The 22,023-nt window shown below is 43.7% G+C and overlaps 1 long non-coding RNA gene and 1 pseudogene across 1 annotated transcript; both read left to right on the top strand.

Moving 5' to 3' along the window:
- The first annotated feature begins 6,921 nt into the window (after nucleotides 1–6,921).
- Nucleotides 6,922–8,827, top strand: LOC148138423 (NACHT, LRR and PYD domains-containing protein 3-like; annotated as a pseudogene).
- A 5,866-nt stretch (nucleotides 8,828–14,693) lies between these two features.
- On the top strand, nucleotides 14,694–21,656 carry LOC148138424 (uncharacterized). Its single transcript, XR_015754001.1, has 2 exons — nucleotides 14,694–15,515; nucleotides 18,818–21,656. It is a non-coding gene; the product is annotated as an uncharacterized LOC148138424 (long non-coding RNA).
- The last annotated feature ends 367 nt before the right edge of the window (nucleotides 21,657–22,023 follow it).

The following is a 22,023-nucleotide window of genomic DNA, read 5'->3' on the forward strand; positions in this document are numbered from 1 at the left end:
GCCCTCACCTCTTATGCACCTTACACATTCCATTTGTAATATGCACAAGTTGTAAGCCGATGTTATTCATTTCCCACAGTATATTATGGCAAGGTAAAGTCACTGTAGTCTTACCAGACTATAGGGATGCTGTCCAGTTAGGGAAAGACAACTTGTGGTGGTTTGACCTGAGGGTCACAGTTCCTCAGTGGAGGGGAGAAATTGAGATGGCGAGTCTTTCGTGGTAACCTCAGCCCGTGTGGGGATTGAAGTCACACTGTTGGTGTCATTCTGCATTGCAAAGCCGTCCAAATTAAGCAGCCAACTCAAGACCTCATTGTCCTTCTGCTTCTTATCAGACTGACACCAACAGTGTGGCTTCAATCCATCCTTGTTTTTTACCTCTCACTCTGTGGCCTATTTCTTTGCCAATGTATTTTGAACAAACACTTTTTTATTTTACAACAAATGCTTCTCACTGAATCTGTATTTAATCCTTTCAGCTTTAACCATTTCAAGATCTATTAAGAAAAAAACAGATTGTGTACAATTGTCAATTCTGCCAGATATTATCAGGAAGGTCATATTGAAGCTGTACAGGACTTTGGTTGGGCCATATCTGGAGTACAGTGGCAGTTCTGGCCCCCACACTATAAAAATGATGGTATTGCACTGGAGGGGCTGCAGAGGAGATTAACCAGGGAGTTCCCTGGGATGGAGCATTTCGGTGGTGAAGAGAAACTGGATAAGCTCAGCTTTTTCTTTACAGCAGCTAAGGCTCCTGATAGAGGTATATGAGAACATGAGCACCATGGACAGTCATGGAATCATGGAGATGTATAGCACGGAAACAGACCCTTTTGTCCAACTCGTTCATGCTGAACAGATATCCCAACCTAATTTAGTCCCATTTGCCAGAACTTGGCCCATATCCCGCTATACCCTTCCTATTCATATGCCCATCCAGAAGCCTTTTAAATAATGCAATTGTACCAGAGTCCACCACTTCCTCTGGCAGCTCATTCCATACACGCACTACCATCTGTGTGAAAAAGTTGCCCCTTAGGTCCTTTTATATCTTTCCCTTCTCACCTTCAATTTATGCTGTCTAGTGTTGGACTCCCTCCCCCCTCCCACCCCCCACCCCAGGGAAAAGACTTTGTCTATTTATTCTATCCATGCCTCTCATGAATTTATAAACCTCTGAGGTTACCCCTCAGCCTCCAACGCTCCAGGGAAGACAGCCCCAGCCTATTTAGCCCCCCTCAGTGTGACGAAGCTGCTCCTTTCGCAACGTTATATTGTCCTTGGCTATTTTTCGGAGAGATCATATAAGGTGCAGGCTCTGAAAATTCTAAGATGATGGGCTTTAGGGCCAGTTTGATTATACCTAACAGATACGGCATTAAGCAACAGGCTTTCAAGTTTTTGCAAAAATAAACACTTGCACAATGAAAGGGGAATGGCCGGTTCTCCCAGCTCAGCTAATCACTAGTTTGGTTTGGGTTTTAGCAGTTGTGTTTAGAAGCTGCTGGACCCAAGGAATCAGGTCCAGGCCGGTACTCTCTTGCTGACTTCTCTCCTGTAAGACCCTGTGTTTGATTTTACCTTTTGTGCCATAGGGTGTTTATGGGATTGTTGCAAGTGTGTGGAAAAGCTTCATTTAGTTGGGATGATCTGTTGGGTTTTCAGATAGGTTAAGTTATTCAATGTTCTGTTCTCTTTTGTTTTATGTTTCATTCGGTAATCTTTTAAAATAAATTCTGTTTTGTTTAAAACTAAGTTGTTTGACCGACTGCATCCCTCCTGGAATATCCACATTACGCCTGCTTAAAACAACCAGCAAATGTAGGGTCTGGGCTAACTTCTTGATATGTTTTGAGGGGGTCTGACCTGGTCCATAACAGCATGGTGGATAGGAAGCGACTGTTTCCCCTTATTTAAAGCTATAATAATGAGAGAATATACTTTTCAAGTGAAAAGCAGGAAGTTGAGAGGGGATTTGAGAAAAATCAATGTCACCCAGATGGTGGTGGGAGCCTGGAAAGAACGGCCTCGGATGGTAGTTGAGTCAGAAAACAGCACAATCTTTAGAAAGTACTTGGATGAGCACTTGAAGTATCATAACATTTAACGTTATGGGTCAAGCTCTGGAAATTGGGACTGGTGCAGATGTGGAGCAGTTTTTTTTGTTGGGACAGACTCAATGGGCTGAAGATCCTTTCATCTATTGTATGATTCTATGATGTGAATTTCTGCTCTTGTAGAGTTGACACAGTGCAAGGTTGGAAGACTTCCTGCTGTATTGTAACATTCCATGATTCCTTCATTCAGAATATTCCCTTCCTGACTGTGTTTGAGTTCTGAGTTGTTCTATTTCTGAGTGAATCCCATGTTTTGAAGTGAGTAAGAGAAACAAGTGGATGTTATTGTCAGTCAACAGTCTGATGTCATCTTGGACACTTGAGCAGAGCAATATGTAGGTAAAACTCATGCAGATTTTCAATAATTCCTTACTTACCTGAAATAATATTTGATATTTTGCTTCAAATTTAATTTCACTCAATTATAGAACTTTCAGCTCATATTTAGAATTACTCAATCGAATACGGCGCATTAAACAGCCAAATTTAAAATAACACAACACCAGGTTATAGTCCCAACAGGTTTATTTGAAAGCACTAGCTTTTGGAGTGCTGCTCATTCATCAGGTGGGAACGTTCCGAAAGCTTGTGTTTCCAAATAAACCTGTTGGACTATAACTTGGTGTTGTGATTTTTCTTTTAAACTTTGTCCATCCCAGTCTAACACTGGAACCTTAAACAGCCAAAGAATCCCATTACTGGGCAAATCATTTCCACACATTTTCTGTGGTTATCATGCACTTAGCTACTCAATGTACTTATGACTATTCTTTACAGGAAATCGCTGAGCTCTCAGAGAAGGGAAACCAGACTGTGAGTTCCAATCTTCTGCTAAACCTGGTGATGGAGAAAAGTTCTCAGGCCCAAAGAGTGATGTGGGGATCCTTTTGTGAAAATGCACCATGGGGTCCCAAATTTGGAGAAAATACTGAAAGAAATACAGGAACATGGTACAGTAAAACCTCAGTGAATTTAATTTCAGATTCAAACACTAGAGAATTGCTATGATAAATAACATATTATTTCATAAAATATAAATTGTTTACATAGGTTTCGATTCTTTTGATTCCATGAATATTCAGAGATGCATCCGAACTATCTAATCACCTTAAAGTTAAGTGATGAAATGCAATCAGTGTGTTCTTTGCAGACGTTTGTTTCAAGTTTCTCACAATCTGCAAATCAAAACTACACTGAGGAGAAACTAGGAGTTGGTGTATTTTAGAACAGTCCTTAACTCTCAACAGCTCTGTCTGCAACTACTATTCATATGATTTCTGATGTTTGTCCCATGAAAATTTATATACTGCATTATTTAATTTGATCAAGCGCTTGTGAAATAGTCCATGATCGCTATAGAGACTGATGTATTTTCAGAGAGAAATGAATTTACCAGCCAGCAATAGAAGTGAACCAAAAGTTAAGAATTGCAATTTCAGACTTGCACTGTTACAAACAAAAACTAACATAGATAGGACATTGCTCAACAGGGAAGTAAACACCAAGTTTTTTTTATTAAACAATCAAATTGTATCTTAAAATTTCTTTTGTGTTTCTGGTATTTCCCTCCATACATTCTGCCTCTCTCGCAGATTTACGGACATGAGAAATCTGAGCAGGAAAAGAGTATTCAGCCCTTTGCCTCTGTCCGAAGGGATCACGCTGATCTTCAACTTCATTTCCCTGCATTATTGCGCTATCTCCTGATGTTTTGATTGTGTAGAAATTTACTAGCCTGTGTCTTGACCATAATCAGCAACTGATCCAAAGATTCACTACACTCTAAATGAAGAGATTCCTCTGTATCTCACTCCTTTTTCTGAAACTGTGACTCCATGGTGCTAGAAACATTGAAGCTTTTTACTTTGTCCTTCCCTGGAATTGGCCATTTGGGAGCTGAGAAAGAGAGTTGAGAAAGACCTGACGGGGAAACACATTTGGCTCATTCGAACAAAGTTGGAAGAGTTTTGTCTAAAGTCTTGTGGATATGGCTATAAGCAGGATACGAGCAAATGTTTAACAGTTCTGTTGTTGAATCCAGAGGAAATGACAGCGGCAGCGCTGATGGAATTTGAGCAGTGTTCTTATAAATCACTGATTCACACGCTGCTGTCTCATTGCAGTACAGGGGTGTGCGAATGAGCACTCCTCTCTCACTTGGACATTGTTGACCTGCAGAGATCTCTGCTGACTTTGCTGTAGTTTATAGAAGGCTGGGCTGGAGTAAATGATCTGGTGTTGGATCTCCTCACCCATGGTGCTCTTTTGAGAGAAGGTGCTGCCAAGTTATCTTTGAATCAGTTGCTGATTATGGTCAAGGTTCAGGCTGGTAAATTTCTACAAATTCAAAACATCAGGAGGTAGAGCAATAATGCAGGAAATAGGAGGTGCTCAACATATTCCAGAGTATTCCCTTCAACATGCATGGCTGATCAGTTGTGAGTGGATACACTTTTGGGGGGGGGGAGCATTTTGGGACAGGGCTGGTTTGTTTAAATTTAAATAACTTTTGAATCTAATGTAAAGTCATCAAGGAAATCATAAAATCATTGATTGTTACAGGCCATTCAGCCCATTGCATCTGTACTGACTCCTGAAAGAGCTACCCAGCAGTCCCCTACTCCAGCTCTATGTTTGTAATCCTCTAAATTAACCCCTTTCGAATATATATATTCAGCTCTGTTTTGAAACCTCCAATGGAATTCACCTCCACCACTCTCTCAGGTAGGGCATTCCCTACCCTGTCAAAGTTGTCCGTAATTTTGAACTTTCTAAAATTCATTTGTGGGATGTGGGTGTTGCTGGCTGCATCCAATATTTATTGCCTATCCCTATTTGCCCCTTGAGAAGATGGGGGTGAGCTGCCTTCTTGAACCGCTGCAGTCCATGTGCTGTGGGTTGACCCACAATGCCTTTAGGGAGGGAATTCCAGGATTCTGACTGAGCAACAGTAGGAACGGCAATATATTTCCAACTCAAGATGGTGAGTGGCTTGGAGGGGAACTTGTAGGGGATGGTGTTCCCACGTCTTTGCTGGCCTTGTCCTTCTAGAACAAAGTAGTCCTGGGTTTGGAAAGTGCTGTCTGAGAGTCTTTGGTGAATTTCTGCAGTGCATGTTGTAGATAATATACACTGCTGCTAGTGAGCGTCACTGCGGGGAGAGCTGGGCTGGTGGCGGCAGGGAGTAGATGCTTGTGGATGTGGTGCCAATCAAGCAGAAGCTGCTTTGCCCTGGATGGTGTCAAGCTTCTTGAGTGTTGTTGCAGCTGCACCCAATCAGGCAAGTGGGGAGTATTCCATCACACTCCTGACTTGTAGAAAGTGAGGATTGCAGATGCTGGAGATCAGAGTCCAGAGTGTGGTGCTGTAAAAACCCAGCAGGCCAGGCAGCATCCGAGGAGCAGGAGAATCAACATTTTAGGCATAAGCCCTTCTTCAGGAATCAGATTCTGATCTTAAAGTTCCATGAATAAATCTGAAATTAAGTGTTTGGTAACGATTGTGAAACAATCATTAATTGTCATTTTAAAAAATCCATTGGTCACCCATCCTTTATGAAAGGAAATTTGATTCTCACTTGTTTTGGTATATATGGGATTCCAAACCTGCAGAACCAGTTTGGTTGATTCTTAACTGACCTTTGGAATACTCAAATAAGTCAATAAGTCTTCTAGGAAATTAGGATGCTACTGTTGAACATTCCTATGAAAAGAATTTATAATGGGAAACGTTGATATCTTAGGCCAGAGTTGCACATGTATATGTTGACAGTGCTTCAGTATCTTAGGGGATCACTCCTCAAGTTTTGCTTTCACTTTAGACCCACACTCCTGACATTTGGTCACTGCAAGGCAGACAGTTCAAAGGATCTCCTTTTTAGCTTGCTCTTAAGCCTGCCCATGGTGCCCATTAATAGGTCCAGACAGTGGGCAGTTGAGAGGGTCTTACCCCTGTTTCCTGCTTCCATCTATACCCGGTGATGCTGGAGACAGATTGGGAAATGTTCTCCAATACACTTGAGGCCTTCTGCAACCGTTAGAGCACATCATCATCCCTCAAAACAACATTTCAAATTAATCTTGTTAAATTTGCTTTCAAGATTTATTTTTGCTACAGTGTCTCTTTAAGGCATTGATCATTTGATGAATTGTCTATTTTATTGCTTAACTTTAGTGTGCCCTGTCTCTTGAGCAAAAAGTTCCACGCCAGATCATGAGGACCAAACGGACTGCATTCATAGCGTGGCTAAGCAGGTTAATCATTAACCTTTTAATTCCTTTCGGTCTTAATTTAGATCCTCATTCCCAATGCAGTCTGTTTGGGACCTGTCTTGTTGTCCTATCCATTGCTGGGAGAAAGTGAGGACTGCAGATGCTGGAGATCAGAGCTGAAAATGTGTTGCTGGAAAAGCGCATCAGGCCAGGCAGCATCCAAGGAGCAGGAGAATCAACGTTTCGGGCATGAGCCCTTCTTCTATCCATTGCTGAAGCTTGTAGCAGTGTGGGATGAACCCACCCTTAGAAAGAAATCCGAAGATGTACAATGAGACTTTCGGGATACTGAGTGTTTGGAAGGAAGCAGACATTTGTAATCTTGCAGTGTGTCAATAAATCCAGTAATGGGTTAAAGATTAGCATCTGCTACTTCATTAACTGACTTTGAAACAAAGTAACCCATTTTCAATAAGTATTGAGTCAAAGAAATATTGTTCAGTCATTGTTCAATTTCAAACATTTAAGAAAATTTTGACATGCACCTGTATTGAAAATGTGAATGAAACCTTAAATGATTTTATTAAATCATTAACTCTGCTCTAATTGAAGAAACTCAACAGAAACGCAAGGAAACGCTCCGTGTCCAAACTGAAACACTGCGAGTGAACACTGTTCTAATAAAGGAGAAGGTGAAGATTTTCCGTCTGGGTCTGGTTGTTCAATACACTGAGCTAACAGTTATTTCCACTGTTCGAGATCAGAAACTTGTAGAACATGAACTGATAGCAAGAGGCCGAGACCATGAACAGTGGCGAAAAACATCTCTGGAGAGAAGTGGAAAAGATCCAAGCTGATCAACTGTTCTGTCGCAATTTTTCTCCTCGGAAATCTAACACTGGAAGCTCAGCAGTGGTGAGTGGAGTCCCGGGAATTGGAAAATGAACAGTGGTATAAAAATGATTTATGACTGGGCCACTGGGAAAATATACCCAGAGTTCCAATTTGTATTCAGTTTTAAATTCCAGGATTTGAACATTTTCAACTGTCAGATAAACCTGAGGAATCTGGTATTGGATCAGTATCCTTATTTTGGGAGTGTTCTGGGAGAACTCAGGAAGAACCCAGAGGGTTTGCTCTTCATATTTGATGGTTTGGATGAATTCAAGGACAGTATTTCTGACAGTGAAGTTCATGTGCACTGATCCTGAGTGCTGGTGTAATGTATCTGACATTGTGTACAGTTTAATCCAGCACAAGCTGCTCCCTCGATATTCAGTGCTAGTGATCAGCTGTCCCATTGCATTGTATTTATTGGAAAAGACTGAGCTCAGCGTCTGGGCTGAAATCCTGGGCTTTGTTGAGAATGAGCAGAAGGAATATTTCAGCAGGTTTTTCGAGGATCAGGTTGTGGCAACAGCTGTTTTCAAACACGTGGAGGCGAACAAGATCCTGTACACCATGTGCTACAATCCTTCATAGTGTTGGATCCTCAGTCTCTCACTGGGTCCCTTCTTCACACAGAGAAAGGAAATAGCAGCAAGTTCCCAAGACCATCACCCAACTATATTCCTACCATATTTACAACATTCTGAAAAACCATGGCTGGGAGATCGGAGACCCCTGTGATCTGTTCCTGAAGCTTGATGAGATTTCTTTCACTGGTGTGTCTGAGAAGAATATTGTGTTTAGAAATGGAGATTTGATCCAATACAACCTGCATGCTTCGCAGTTCTTATCAGCGCTCCTGATGGAATTTTTTGGAGATGATTCTGTCCAGGATGTGGTTTACACATTCCCACATCTCACCATCCAAGAGTTTGTAGTTGGACGCACACAATTCCTGATTCCAGTCTCTGGGCATTAAGAAGCTCCTCAGTGAAGCCCACAGTAAGGATGATGGGCGATTTGAGATACTTCTCAGTTTTATTGATGGTCTCACCTCCTGACAGGCAGCTGAGCCCTTGGAGGAGTTCCTGGGTCTACTTGATAAGCAGACAATCCGTCAAGTGATTAACTGGGTGAAGGAGAAGATTAAAGAACAAATTGGATGTGAAAGGAGTGAAATTTGTAAAAGGAAAATCCTGAACACGTTCCACTACCTGTTCGAGGGTCAGAGTAGAAGCATAGTGAGGCCTACAGAAACATTTACATTTATTCGACTGAAATTGACCCATATTGACTGTGCAGTGTTGTCCCATGTCATTGGACTCTGTGATAAAATAAATGAACTAAATTTAGAGGAATGTAATATCGCAGAGGAAGGATTTCATCGACTGGTATCTGTACTTAACAATTACCTCAACACCTGGCATTTGTTATCTGTTTTCATGGATTATTGTGCCAGAACAAAATCTCTTCAACGAAACCAGATAAAGGAGAGTTAACCCAAGTTATGCAATTAAAATGAAAATTTGGACATAAATTCCGAAGGAGTATGGAATATAAATTTGATTCTTTCCAAAAAAAAGTGTCGCTAACAACATTTTTGGGCTTGCCACAATAAAGCAACTTTCCGCCCCCTGACCTCAGCCCTATTTTCCTGCCCCTGCATTTTTGCCCACCCCTAGATTTTTTGTACCCACCCACCTCTGCACTTTCCTCCAAACATTTCCCCCCCCCCCACCTTTGTCCTGGACTGATTGCCCCTCCCTCAAGCTGCCCCACTGCCATTTCTCCCTGCACCCCCATACTGGATATTAAAACCCCCTCTGTGCCTCCATTGTGTACAATATACCGCCCTCAATCCCCCCTCAGAGCCCTAGCTCCTGAGCTGAAGGGGGTGGGGGCCTCAGAGTAGTGCACTGACTAGCTGTGTGACTGTCTCATGCATAGCAAGATCCCAGACCGCCTCCTGCACTGCTCCCCACCCTCGGCTCAGTGAGAAAGGGGCTTTATCTCCCTCACCCCCACCCACTGTTTGGACGATGGGAGACACAGGAAACAGTAAGATCCCAGTGTGTTAACAGCATGTGCAGCACCCTACCCCAGGAACAGGAACAGCAGGACAGGGAGGGAGGGGGTATAGATCTAGGAAGGAGGCAGAGAAAAGAACGAGGTGAGGGACAGACAGACACAGAGACAGAGACAGAGGTAGGAAGAGAGAAAACTGCTTAAAGAAACAGGGGGAAAGGCAGAGTGTGAAACCAGGGAAAGAGAGAGAGAAAAACACCCAGAAAAAGACGACAATGGACAGAAAGATCCTAGGCAATGAAAGAGGGACATAGACTCTCAGGGACACAATCAAAGTACAAACAAGAGAGTGTAAAACCCAGAGAAAAGAGAACAGGACAGAGAGAGAGAGAGAGAGAGAGAGAGAATAAAACACTCTGGTGAGGCAAGGGGGGTGACACAGGAGGACAGAGGAATAGAGAGAGAACTCACTGGGAGAGACAAAGAAAACATCGAGAAAATGACAAAGGGCAGCCAGAGAGATACAACAGACAGCTAGTGAAGCGGGTGGGGGGAGCGCGCGGGGTGATGCTATTAGGCAGGTAACGTGGGCTCAGGCAGGAACAGCAAGATCCCACAGGGCTGACAGAGACAGAGAAAGGTGGGGGAAGAGTGAACAATTCCAACAGTTCTAGGAAAGAGGGAGGATCCAGAGAGTTGTAGGAAGGGAATCTACAGGGAAATGTGAACAGGGCAGAGATGGGAAGGATGGGGATTGAAGGAAAGTTGTGGAACAGACAGAGAATTGGGTACACGGAGGTCGAGATGGGAACTGTAGTGGGTGAGGGAGTCTGTCACATCTGTGGGATCGGACTGTGCAGCAGCTCCCTTGCCATCTGTTTACCCCTTTATCCTCTCCCAGCCCAGGACTCGCCCCTTGTGGTAAAAATCCCAGAGAAACAGACTGAACGCCACAACTCTTTTCTCCGAGAGTGTGTAAATGAAAGACAGGGAGACAGGACAGTTTCTGATTATTCTCTCGCTCTGTCTGGTTCTGGCTCTTGTCTGATGATTCCTCACAGCAGAATGGATTTGATTCTCTGTCCCTGCACCGTCCCAAGTTTCAGCTCCCGGATCCAATCCCCACTTCAGGGTTTGGCGGCGGTGGTGGGGAGGAAACCGACAAAGAAATACAAATTGATTTCAAATAAAATTCAGTGGTAGCACCAAAAGCGTAGCAAGATCCCACTGCGCTCTGCCTTCCATAATCTCACACTTGACCAGTGATACTGGTTCAGTTTAATTATTGCATTGCATAACATCACAGCAACTTTGAATACAAAGTGATCACCATACAGCAGTTGACCAGAGGTAGAAATATTAATAAACACACACTTCAAAATCCCACAAGCAGCACTGTGATGACAGACAATCATGTGTGTCACTGTGTGTCACAGTGGGCGGCACGGTGGCACAGTGGTTAGCACTGCTGCCTCACAGCGCCAGAGACCCGGGTTCAATTCCCGCCTCAGGCGACTGACTGTGTGGAGTTTGCACGTTCTCCCTGTGTCTGCGTGGGTTTCCTCTGGGTGCTCCGGTTTCCTCTCACAGTCCAAAGATGTGCAGGTCAGGTGAATTGGCCATGCTAAATTGCCCGTAGTGTTAGGTAAGGGGTAAATGTAGGGGTATGGGTGGGTTGCGCTTCGGCGGGATGGTGTGGACTTGTTGGGTCGAAGGGCCTGTTTCCACACTGTAAATAATCTAATCTAATCTAATCTAATCTGATGCTGGTTAAGGGTTTGACTCTGTCTCCAGGATAACAGTGGTATGAAACCTAAATTCCAAACACTTCCTCCTTTCTTTTCCCTCGCTCTCGCGCTCTCTCTGTTGTCCTTCTCACGCGCTCTCCATTTCTGATATCTCTCGTGCCCTCTCTCTCTGTTGACCCTCTCACTTGCTCTGCATTTCTGACATCTCCCTAACCCCCTCTTTCCCTGTCCCCGCTTTGCTCTCTCTCCATCTCTGACATCTCGTTCTTTCTGTTCCCGTCTTGCTCTCTCTCCATTTCTGATATCTCTTTCTCTCACTGATTTAATCCTGTACACTGTAATCTCTCCCCCCCCCCCCCCCCCCGAGAATCGATCTGTCTCTCCCACGCCCCCTCTGTCTCCTCTCTCCGCACACGCCCTCACCAGTTCCTTTTCACTCTCTCTTCCCCTCTCTGTCAAACCCCCTCCATTCTGATTGAAATGTCCTCTCCTCCCTCCCTCCCATTTAGTGTGTTCCTATCTCCCTGTCCTGTAGACATTAGCCACGTCAATATGACATTCTGGAGGAAGGAAGGTTGGGGGGTGGTCTGTGCTGGAGAAAGGGGATGATACACCCCAACCACTGTCAGGCCATCAGCAAACAGAGCCCGGGCCCTGTACACAGGCTGCTCTGATGTATAAGCGGTGACCCACAGGCCGAGGGGCCACAGCAAGATCCCAGAGGCAGGGTGTGGGACCCTAGGTTATTTCCTCTTCTTTGCCCCAAGCAAGAACACCCAGGCCCCCAACGCTAGCAACACCCTCTCCACAAGCACAACCTCTCCATGTAACTTTCACACCGCAAGATCCTAATAATTCTAGTACTTGCACAATTCAGTTTCTGACTGTGGGTCACTCTATCGCTCGCTTTTTCTCTCCCTCTGTCTCTCTCCCTCTGTCCAATTTTTATTTGTTTGAAAACTCAACAAAAGAAAATGAAGAGGGTTCATAAAGGGGACAGAGGGGGAAAGGCAGAGATAGATCCCCCCCTTTCCCAGATACTCAGTGAATTGAATTGAAATGGCTAGCCTGCATCTTATTTCTGCATTTCTCTCATTTTATCACCCTGGCCTATGCACATCTCACATTAGTCTGACATTAGAATGGGTCTTTGGAGAGAGTTTCTCATTTAAAGGTTTTAATTCCCTCCTTGGGGAGTCCTCTGTCTGTCAGATTCTCGCTGGGCATTGATGTGTTTTGTGTCAAATCCCAAGCCCCCAGTTACTTTAGCCCCTGGCTTCAAACTTGTTTTGAAAATGACAGGACCGCAATCCGACAGGACCCCATTAACCAGAGGTCCCATTAGAAGCCAGCTCCTTCCCCAGAGAGAGGAGATGAAACCTCAGGGTAATACACAGACAAAACTCACCGGGGCCCCAAAGGGTGCAGCCTGTCAAACAGGCCTCAGGACCAGGTCCCCATCTGGAGAAAGCTCTTCTTCAAAGGTTTCCTGGTCCCAAACTCTCTCTTTTCAAATCCTCAAGTGGCCGGAAAGATCCCTTTAGGAGGAAACGAGCAGCTCTATTTGAAAGGTACAGCAAGAAAATCTTTTATAGAGAGAAAGCACAGAAAGATCCCGGGTTTTCCCCTCTGTGAGGCAGACAATCTGTCAGCAACATCCGAACACAAACATGTGGGGCAATGAGTTGAGTTTTCATGTTGAAAAACTTTTCGAAATGTGTAAGCCTGCAACAATGGCACTGTGGCGATTGACGCACAGCAAGATCCCACATATGACAATACTGCAGTAGCTTCATAATCTGGTCATTTTTATTTCCCTCTGTGATGCTGGTTCAGTTTAATTATGTCCTGTCACTCCAGAATCGAACATTACAGGTATTTCACAGTCTCACAATGCCTCTCCCTCTCTCTCTCTTTCCTTCTGTTTCTCCTGCTCTCTCCATTTTTCACTTCTTTCTCTCACCCTCTTTCTCTCACCCTCTTTCTCTCACCCTCTTTCTCTCACCCTCTTTCTCTCACCCTCTTTCTCTCACCCTCTTTCTCTCCCTGGCGAATTCTTCCATCCTGCCCTCTCTATGAGCTACATTCCTCTGACAGTGTGATAATTCTTTCTGGACGGCCAGATATTTTTGGCCAGATCCTGGGCGTTAACCTGTTTGTGTCACAATCCCAAAGCCCCGGTTACTTTAACCCCAGGCTTCAAACCTGTTTTAAAACAACAGGGCTACAATCTGACAGGGCGCAGTTAACCAGAGGCCCTGACAAACTTGGCTTCCACACCCCACCCCGCCCCCAGAGGAGATGAAACATCGGGGGAATAAACAGACCACCACTCACCTGGGCCCCACGGGCTGCAGTCTGGCCAGCAGGCCTTAGGCCTGTGCTCCCCCTCTGGAGGTTGTTCTTGTCCAAGGCTTTCCTGGATCTTCACTTCACAGCTTTCCAAATAAAAGTTCCTTGGGATAAAGGAGAGAAAAGATGAGGTGGGATGGCTGGGGGAGCAAGAGCAGTTTGATGCCAAATTACACAGCAAGATCCCAGGTAACAGCACAACCCTACCACCCTTTCCCCATCCCTATCCCAAATGCATTTCATAACATCACAGCAGCATCAAAATACAAAAAAATCATAAAGCAATTAACCAAAGGCTGGCAACATTATGAAACACATGCACACAAATACAGATACTCTCTCTCTCAACCAGAGAGGGAGAGCTGCTCGCTCTCAGTAAGACAGAGAACAAGGTTTGAGAATGAATCTGACCAATTTCTTGTCAACGTTTATTCTGGGTTTGGGTTTTGTGGACTCCACCCCTGTATTCTCTGACACATTGCACCGTCTGTCAGTTTGCTTCCTGGGGAGGGCTGTGTGATTGAGATGTCAATTTACAGGACAGGAGCCTTGTTGGATCTTACTGTCCACTGAGATGTTAATTCTGGGACAGCAAAGCATTACCATTCCCAGTTGGTTCAACTTTTTTTTGAAGCCATGTCGATACAGTTTGAAAATATTAAATATTACTCCCGCACTAGTGTCTCAGAGCCTAACTGTAGGAAGACACCCTGAGCCACACACAAGGCTGGGAATAGAGAGGGGGACATTTGCTGCGGATCTCTTGGGATTTTTCTGCTGTATGTGAGATTCCCAGACTCTAACTCTCGCTATCCCTGTCTCACTCTCGCTCTAGCTCTCACTCTGTCCCTGTGTGTCTCTCTTTGGCCTGTCTGTCTCTGCCCCTCTGTCCCTGTCTCTCCTTGCCCTGCTCTATATGCAGTCATTTCTAACTTGATTTTTAATCTTTTATTTCCTTTCCACTTCTCAGAAATATCGGCAGAGTTTGGGATTTAAATCATAGATCACTTGCCTGCCCCTCAATACTGACATTTCTTCCTCTGTGCATCCCCCATCCCCGCCACGTGCACGCACATACTCGGACATGGACGGACACAAACGCATACTCATACAGGACATGGGGACTGTGAACTGGTTTTGTCTTCGGGGAGAGTCAGTGAACTCAAGTATCATCACAGAAATATCTCAGTGTGTGAGAGAGAGTGAGACCGTGACTGTGTGTGAGAGAAAGAGAGAGAGAGAGTGAGCCCATGCCTGTGTGCAAAGTTAAAAATCTCACAACACCAGGTTATAGTCCAACAGGTTTAGTTGGAAGCACTAACTTTTGGAGTGCTGCTCCTTTGTGGGATATAAATGAATTAATGTTATTTCTGCAAGCATAAATTCTGATACAGAACAGGAATGAGAAAATACATATTCAGCAAAAAGAAAGGATATGTTAGCATGAGACGTGAATACAGAACAATGGTGGATGTGTGGGCAAACAGGAAAACATCTGTTTTCCCCGCTTGCACAGAGACACAGGAACAAACCCTAATTAAAGAGGTCAAAGTGGCCTCTGGATGGAAATAGATGCTGATAGAAGAAAATATATGCCTAATCAATAATCTACAATAGACTGACGTCAAACACCCTTATGGGACTCAGAGATAAGAGTTTGTCACGGACAAGACAGGATAAACAGAAGTTGTGGGATAAGTCTTAAGGAAATCTGTGACGTAAGCGAAGCAGGGAACAGACAATGGAATAAGGAAAACATATGGGAAAAAACAGTATAAATTGCAAGGGTTTTTTGGGATATACTGTGCATTTTGTCATTGCCTTACCTGGTAATGAGACAAAGCACCCACCTATAGGTGTATAAATAAATGGCGGATTCAGATATTTGTCTCGGACTGAAATTATTAAAGTGAGTGAGCTTTTGTTTCTCAGAATTGGGGGCTCGTGTCCGTGATTTTCTTCCATCACCAGGGGGAGTGGCTGGCCTTGGACACTGGGAAGACGCGTCCCGTTCCCCATTGAGGAACGGTCTCGTGTCCCGGTTTGGTCTGCTCCCTTGGGTGACTGATGTGAATCCTAAAAGAGAGACATCTGAATCAGACAGTGATAGGAGCTCGATAGAAGATACGGTGATAAAAGGGGCCAGGCAATTCTGTGCACAGACCAAGGTAAGAAAATTGACTTTTAAGTAATACCTTGGTGGCCGGGATTGAGTTTTAGTAGTTAATAAGGGACTAACGAAGGAACTCAATATGGATTGCGCTTTGGGTAAGGAAAAAGCCTCCGGGGAAACAAAGTAAGGAAACGGCAATGGAAATGGAGGCGGGGTCCCTTACAACATTCCTCCGGAAAGTCCTTTGGGCAGGATGTTGTGGAAATTGGCAAAATAATACTTGTACAAGGGAGAAAGATGATTAAATATTGTTGCTTTGTATGGACTAAGGACTCCATTCTTCGTCCCGCTGTCTTCTGGCCAAAGTACAGATCGGACGAAGACTGGATTTGTGAATATCTGAGTTTATATGTCCATGTGCGAGAGAGAGAGAGAGAGAGAGAGAGAGAATGTAAAGAGCTGTACAGCTGGTAGGAAGTTTAACCCTTTGTGATTTGGTTTGAGTGAACATTTGTTTGTTGGTGATTGAATGTTTGTGTTTTATTCCCTGGAGCTTGTGTTCCAGGACTGTTTTGAATCTGATTTTGTTATGGAAACTTAACATGATTTCTTTTAAGGTTAAGGATTCTATTGAGATTAAAAAAAAAAGGAATGATAACTCCTGTTCTTTTTACAGATCATGACTGCCTTACTATCAGTTTCTAACTAATCTCTTTTATCTTTACATAACAGCGATTTATGGAGGACAGTTGAAGTTTCAGTTCAACATTAGATTGTGGTAAAAGCAAAATTCTATGGTTAATATCTGTGACCTTGGATTTAGCCATTGTTCATGCATTAGAAGTTTTTTTTTAAAAAAAACTTGAGTAGACAAATTCTTTTAAGGCAAGCTCTGATTATTTTACGACCGAAAGTATTGTAATTGAGCAATGATTGGTCAGGACTATTTAAGAAAACTAATTTTGGATCTAAATTAAAGGACTAAAACTGGGTAATTACAGTGAATTGCAAAATTGGGAACTGTATGCATTTTGCATTTTGACTATTAAATACTGAAGAAATGAACGTAAATATATATAAATATATTTATAAGTTAGGAACAGGCTTTGAAGGTTAGTCAAGCATGAATTGATGAATTGGTGTTTGAAGTTATGGGGAGCTAGAAATATTGCAATATTTCTTTAAAAAAAAAGAAAAAGGGGAAAAACGTAACGATTTATCCCCTTTGGGAGGTACCCATAGGGGACAAAGAGATTGGGTTTGTAGGTGCCCCCGTCACCAGTGGGGAGGTCAGAACATTTAAAAAGGAAATGAAGGTCCTGGTTGAGGATCCGGTCGGATTGTCTGAACAAATTGATCAATTTTTGGGGCCCAGTCTGTATACCTGGGCTGAATTAATGTCTATTTTGAATATACTATTTACTGGGGAGGAAAGGGGACTTATATGAGGAGCTGCCATTAAAATATGGGACAGGGAACACCCGATTGGAGGTGGGGATGCTGGACAGGGAGAGGTGAAGTTTCCCCTCAGAGACCCCCAGTGGGAAAACCAAAACCCGGAGCATAGAGAAGAAATGAGGGAATTGAAAGACCTGATTCTAAAAGGAATAAGAGAGGCAGTTCCGAAGTCACAGAATTTGATTAAAGCCTTTGAAATTAGACAGGAGAAAGATGAGACTCCCTCAGCTTTCTTGCAACGATTAAGGGACTCAATGCGGAAATACTCTGGAATGAACCCTGAGGACCCAGTGGCACAGGGTCTTGTGAAATGACATTTTGTGACAAGAGCATGGCCAGCTATACAGAGAAAGATACAGAAGATAGAAGGATGGAGCGAAAAACCATTAGATGAATTGTTGAGAGAGGCACAGAAAGTGTTTGTAAAAAGGGAGGATGAGAGACAAAAACAGAAGGTGAAAATGATGGTAGCTACGGTTGATGGGGTAATTAAGATTACATGCATTTAGATTAGATTACATTACAGTGTAGAAACAGGCCCTTCGGCCCAACAAGTCCACACCGACCCGCGGAAGCGAAACCCACCCATACCCCTACATTTCCACCTACCTAACACTACGGGCAATTTAGCATGGCCAATTCACCTGACCCTGCACATCTTTTGGACTGTGGGAGGAAACCGGAGCACCCGGAGGAAACCCACGCAGACACGGGGAGAACGTTAATTAAGGGGAGAATGGAACCAATAGTGGGCAACCGGAGCGGCAGGAGGCAGCATGTAGGACAGAGAGGAAGAGGGAGAGGACAAGGGGGAACATTTGATAGAGGGTTTGAGCGACGGGGGCAGAGATGGAAGTCGCTACAGGCAGGATGCTATTATTGTGGAAAGATAGGGCATTTTAAGCGGGAGTGTCCTGATCTACAAAGGGAAGAAAAGGCAATTCCGCTTATGAATTATGATGAAGAATAGGGGTGTCAGGGGTTCCTGCCCTCGGGGGCCCACCAGGAACCCTTGATAAACTTGAAGGTGGGACCGTGTAGGGAGGAGGTAGTCTTCCTAGTAGATACGGGGGCAGCACGGTCATTGCTGAATTTTAAAACAAAGAAAGTAGAAATGTTAACACGGTCAATTATTGTTTCGGGGTAAAAGGGGAAGGATTTACTGTTCCAGTATTTGAACCTATGATGATAGAAGATCCTAAGGATAGGATCACAGGGGAACTGCTGTATATCCTTGATATAGGAAGTAACTTACTGGGGAGAGACCTAATTATCCTTTTAGGACTGGAGATTGGAGTTCAGGAAAAAGAATTAGTTGTACAACTGGCGATGTTGACAGAGGATGCAGAGAGAAAGATAGACCCTATTGTATGGGCTAGAGAAGGGAATCGTGGAAAACTACAGATCCCTCCCCTTACAATAAATTTAAAACGAAAAGGAGACGTTATCTGTGAACGACAATATCCTATTTCCATAGAAGGTAAACGAGGACTGCAGCCAGTAATTGAGGGACTGATTAGAGATGGACTATTGGAACCATGTATGTCTCCTTATAATACCCCAATTCTACCAGTGTGGAAATCTGATGGAACTTATCGATTGGTGCAGGATTTGAGAACATTAAATCGAATAGTACAGATCAGGCACCCAGTGGTGCCAAACCCCTACATGTTATTAAGTAAGATCCCTCATGATTACAGATGGTTTAGTGTGATACATTTAAAGGATGCCTTTTGGGCTTGTCCCTTGGCGGAGGAAAGATTTGGGACTATCCCCCTATGAAATTTTATTTGAATTACCTTATCTGGGAACGCAGGGAGAATTGCCAATTCCCGAAACTAAAGATTTGTTTTTAAAGAAGTATATACTGGGCTTGTCCTCCTCTTTATCTTTCCTCAGAAAACAGGGTCTATTGGCACAGATTCCGCCCCTTGAATTTGCTGTTCATCCCATCCGGCCAGGAGATTGGGTCTTAATAAAATCATGGACAGAGACTAAGCTGCAGCCAGACTGGGAAGGGCCGTATCAGGCTCTTTTGACTACCGAAACGGCAATAAGGACGGCGGAGAAAGGCTGGACTCATTATACTCGGATCAAAGGGTCAGTGGACCCTCCAGTTGAGGAAGAAGTCTGGACAGCCGAATCAACGCAAGACCCGCTGAAACTCAGACTAAAGAGACTTTGAGTAATTGACTATACAGTGGCGACACGAGCGCGGGATTATTTCTGTAAGATTGTATATTAAGCCTTTTTGTGTTTTAGCATAATGATCAGAATACTGGGAATGCTTAGAGTTATGATGCTAGCCCTCTTGGTATTGGGATTTTGTCACATATCATTTTCATATGTATTATTAATGGTTCCTGAGTCTGATAATCCACAAGTAATAGACACTAATGTATGTAGCTTAGTAAATTGTGGGAATGTAGCTAATCAGAGACAATACCGCAACTCAGAGATACATCTTAAGTCCTATGGGGATGGCCTCGGGATGGTACCTCGTATAATGGTCTTGTCACAATACACCGGGCCCCCTTCCGACCAGCACGCGATTGTCCCGATAAAGAGTGTAACCCCATATATTTAACGATAAGGAAAACCACATGGCACGAAGCAGTTTTGGGAGGTGGCACTTATAAGGTACAATTAAATGAAACATTTGGGATTGAAATGAAAGCAAATGGGAAGGAGTTTGTGGGCTGTTGTTTTCGAATTAGCATAGGACAGGGAGAACGGGTAGAATTACTGGGTAATGAGATACAACCTTTCACCCCTCCCGATGATCCTAAAGTAGTAAAAATTATAGAGGTAAAGGATTTGAAACAGACCATCTAGATAGAGACTGGGTACGGGGATGCAAATGCCTGGGTTGAATGGGTAAAGGAGACTGTAAAAGGTCTGAACAAAAGCAATTGCTATGCATGTGCCTCCGGTAGGCCAGTGGCCCAGGTGGTTCCCTTTCCGCTCGGGTGGAAGCGAGACAGGAAGGGCATGAAATGTATGATAGCCCTGTATCAGGATGAGACTGCATGGAATGATAGGAATTGTGCCTCCCTATCTCTGATGTTCCCTCCCTTGGAGGAGAAAGATGCAAAAGGTCCCCCCACATTTTCCGCCGCAGTTGGAAATCACACGTCATGTGTGCACAGGCGAGGTACGAGTCGGTCGAGACATTTGGGGGAGCTGAAATTATGTACAGAGATTAAGAATGTTACCGAAACGGAGAAGGGAGGGAACTACTCAGCATTAAAGATTCCCAGAGCGGATCTGTGGTGGTACTGTGGAGGAAAAATATTGAGACCCACCCTACCTCCGGATTGGAAAGGGATATGCGCAATTGTACAATTGGCAATTCCATTTACCTTGGCATTTAAGAAGGAAAAGATAGTAGGGAAAAAGGGAAGGGGTAAGAGATTACTGTTAGATACTTCTTTCGATGACAGGATTTATCTCGATTCGGTAGGAGTCCCTAGGGTAGTACCTGAATTCAAAGCTCGTAACCAGATTGCAGCAGGCTTTGAGTCAGCTCTCTTTTGGTGGGCAACAATTAATAAAAATGTAGACTGGATAAATTACATTTTCTATTATCAACAGCGATTTATAAATTATACAAGAGAGGCGGTTAAAGGAATATCAGAACAGCTTGATGCGACGAGTAGGATGGCATGGGAAAATAGAATAGCCCTTGATATGATTTTAGCAGAGAAAGGGGATGTATGTGTGATGTTAGGAGGAAGCTGTTGTACCTTTATTCCTAATAACACTGCGCCTGATGGTTCAATTACTCGGGCCTTACGGGGATTGACTACCTTAGCAGAGGAACTGGCTGAGAATTCAGGAGTAGACACATCTCTCACAGGGTGGCTTGAATCCTGGTTTGGAAAATGGACGGGGGTGGTGGTTTCTATCCTTACTTCCCTGATAGTAGTAGTCGGGGTATTGGTGGCCATTGGCTGTTGTGTCATACCCTGTATATGAGGGATCACCCAGAGGCTGATTGAAACAGCCTTGGTGAAACTAATGCCCCTGAGGGGAATCAGACAGAGGAACTTTATCAACTAAATAATAAGGAGATGAGTGAGACTAAGATAGATGAAATCTCTGAAATGATGCTTGCGAATTTTGGGAACAATGTTTAAAAAAAAGAGACGAAAATGCAGAAGATAACAGATAGTAATGAAAAGAAAAAGGGGAAATTGTGGGATATAAATGAATTAATGTTATTTCTGCAAGTATAAATTCTGATACAGAACAGGAATGAGAAAATACATATTCAGCAAAAAGAAAGGATATGTTAGCATGAGACGTGAATACAGAACAATGGTGGATGTGTGGGCAAACAGGAAAACATCTGTTTTCCCCGCTTGCACAGAGACACAGGAACAAACCCTAATTAAAGAGGTCAAAGTGGCCTCTGGATGGAAATAGATGCTGATAGAAGAAAATATATGCCTAATCAATAATCTACAATAGACTGACGTCAAACACCCTTATGGGACTCAGAGATAAGAGTTTGTCACGGACAAGACAGGATAAACAGAAGTTGTGGGATAAGTCTTAAGGAAATCTGTGACGTAAGCGAAGCAGGGAACAGACAATGGAATAAGGAAAACATATGAGAAAAAACAGTATAAATTGCAAGGGTTTTTTGGGATATACTGTGCATTTTATCATTGCCTTACCTGGTAATGAGACAAAGCACCCACCTATAGGTGTATAAATAAATGGCGGATTCAGATATTTGTCTCGGACTGAAATTATTAAAGTGAGTGAGCTTTTGTTTCTCACACCTTCATCAGGGGTTGATGTGTGAGAGAATGAGATCATGCCTGTGTGTGTGTGTGTGTGTGTGTGTGTGCACGTGTGTGTCTGTCTGAAAGAGGGAGAGTGAGACCACGTCTGTGTGTGTGAGTGTAAGAGTATGTGAGTTGGTGAATGTGAGTGTGTGTGACTGAGAGTATATGGGAGTGCATGTGTGAGAGAGAGTGTGTGTATGAGATTGTGATAGTCTGTGTGGAATTGTTTGAATGTGCATTTGAGAGTGACTGCGTGCAAGCGTGTGCACGTCAGTGTGGACGTCTGCATGGGCGTATGTGAGAGTGTAT

The sequence above is a fragment of the Chiloscyllium plagiosum genome, unplaced genomic scaffold (genome assembly GCF_037043375.1).
Source record: "Chiloscyllium plagiosum isolate Xiang-an unplaced genomic scaffold, Cpla_swu_hap1 HiC_scaffold_40, whole genome shotgun sequence".
In the NCBI taxonomy this organism is placed as follows: domain Eukaryota; kingdom Metazoa; phylum Chordata; class Chondrichthyes; order Orectolobiformes; family Hemiscylliidae; genus Chiloscyllium; species Chiloscyllium plagiosum.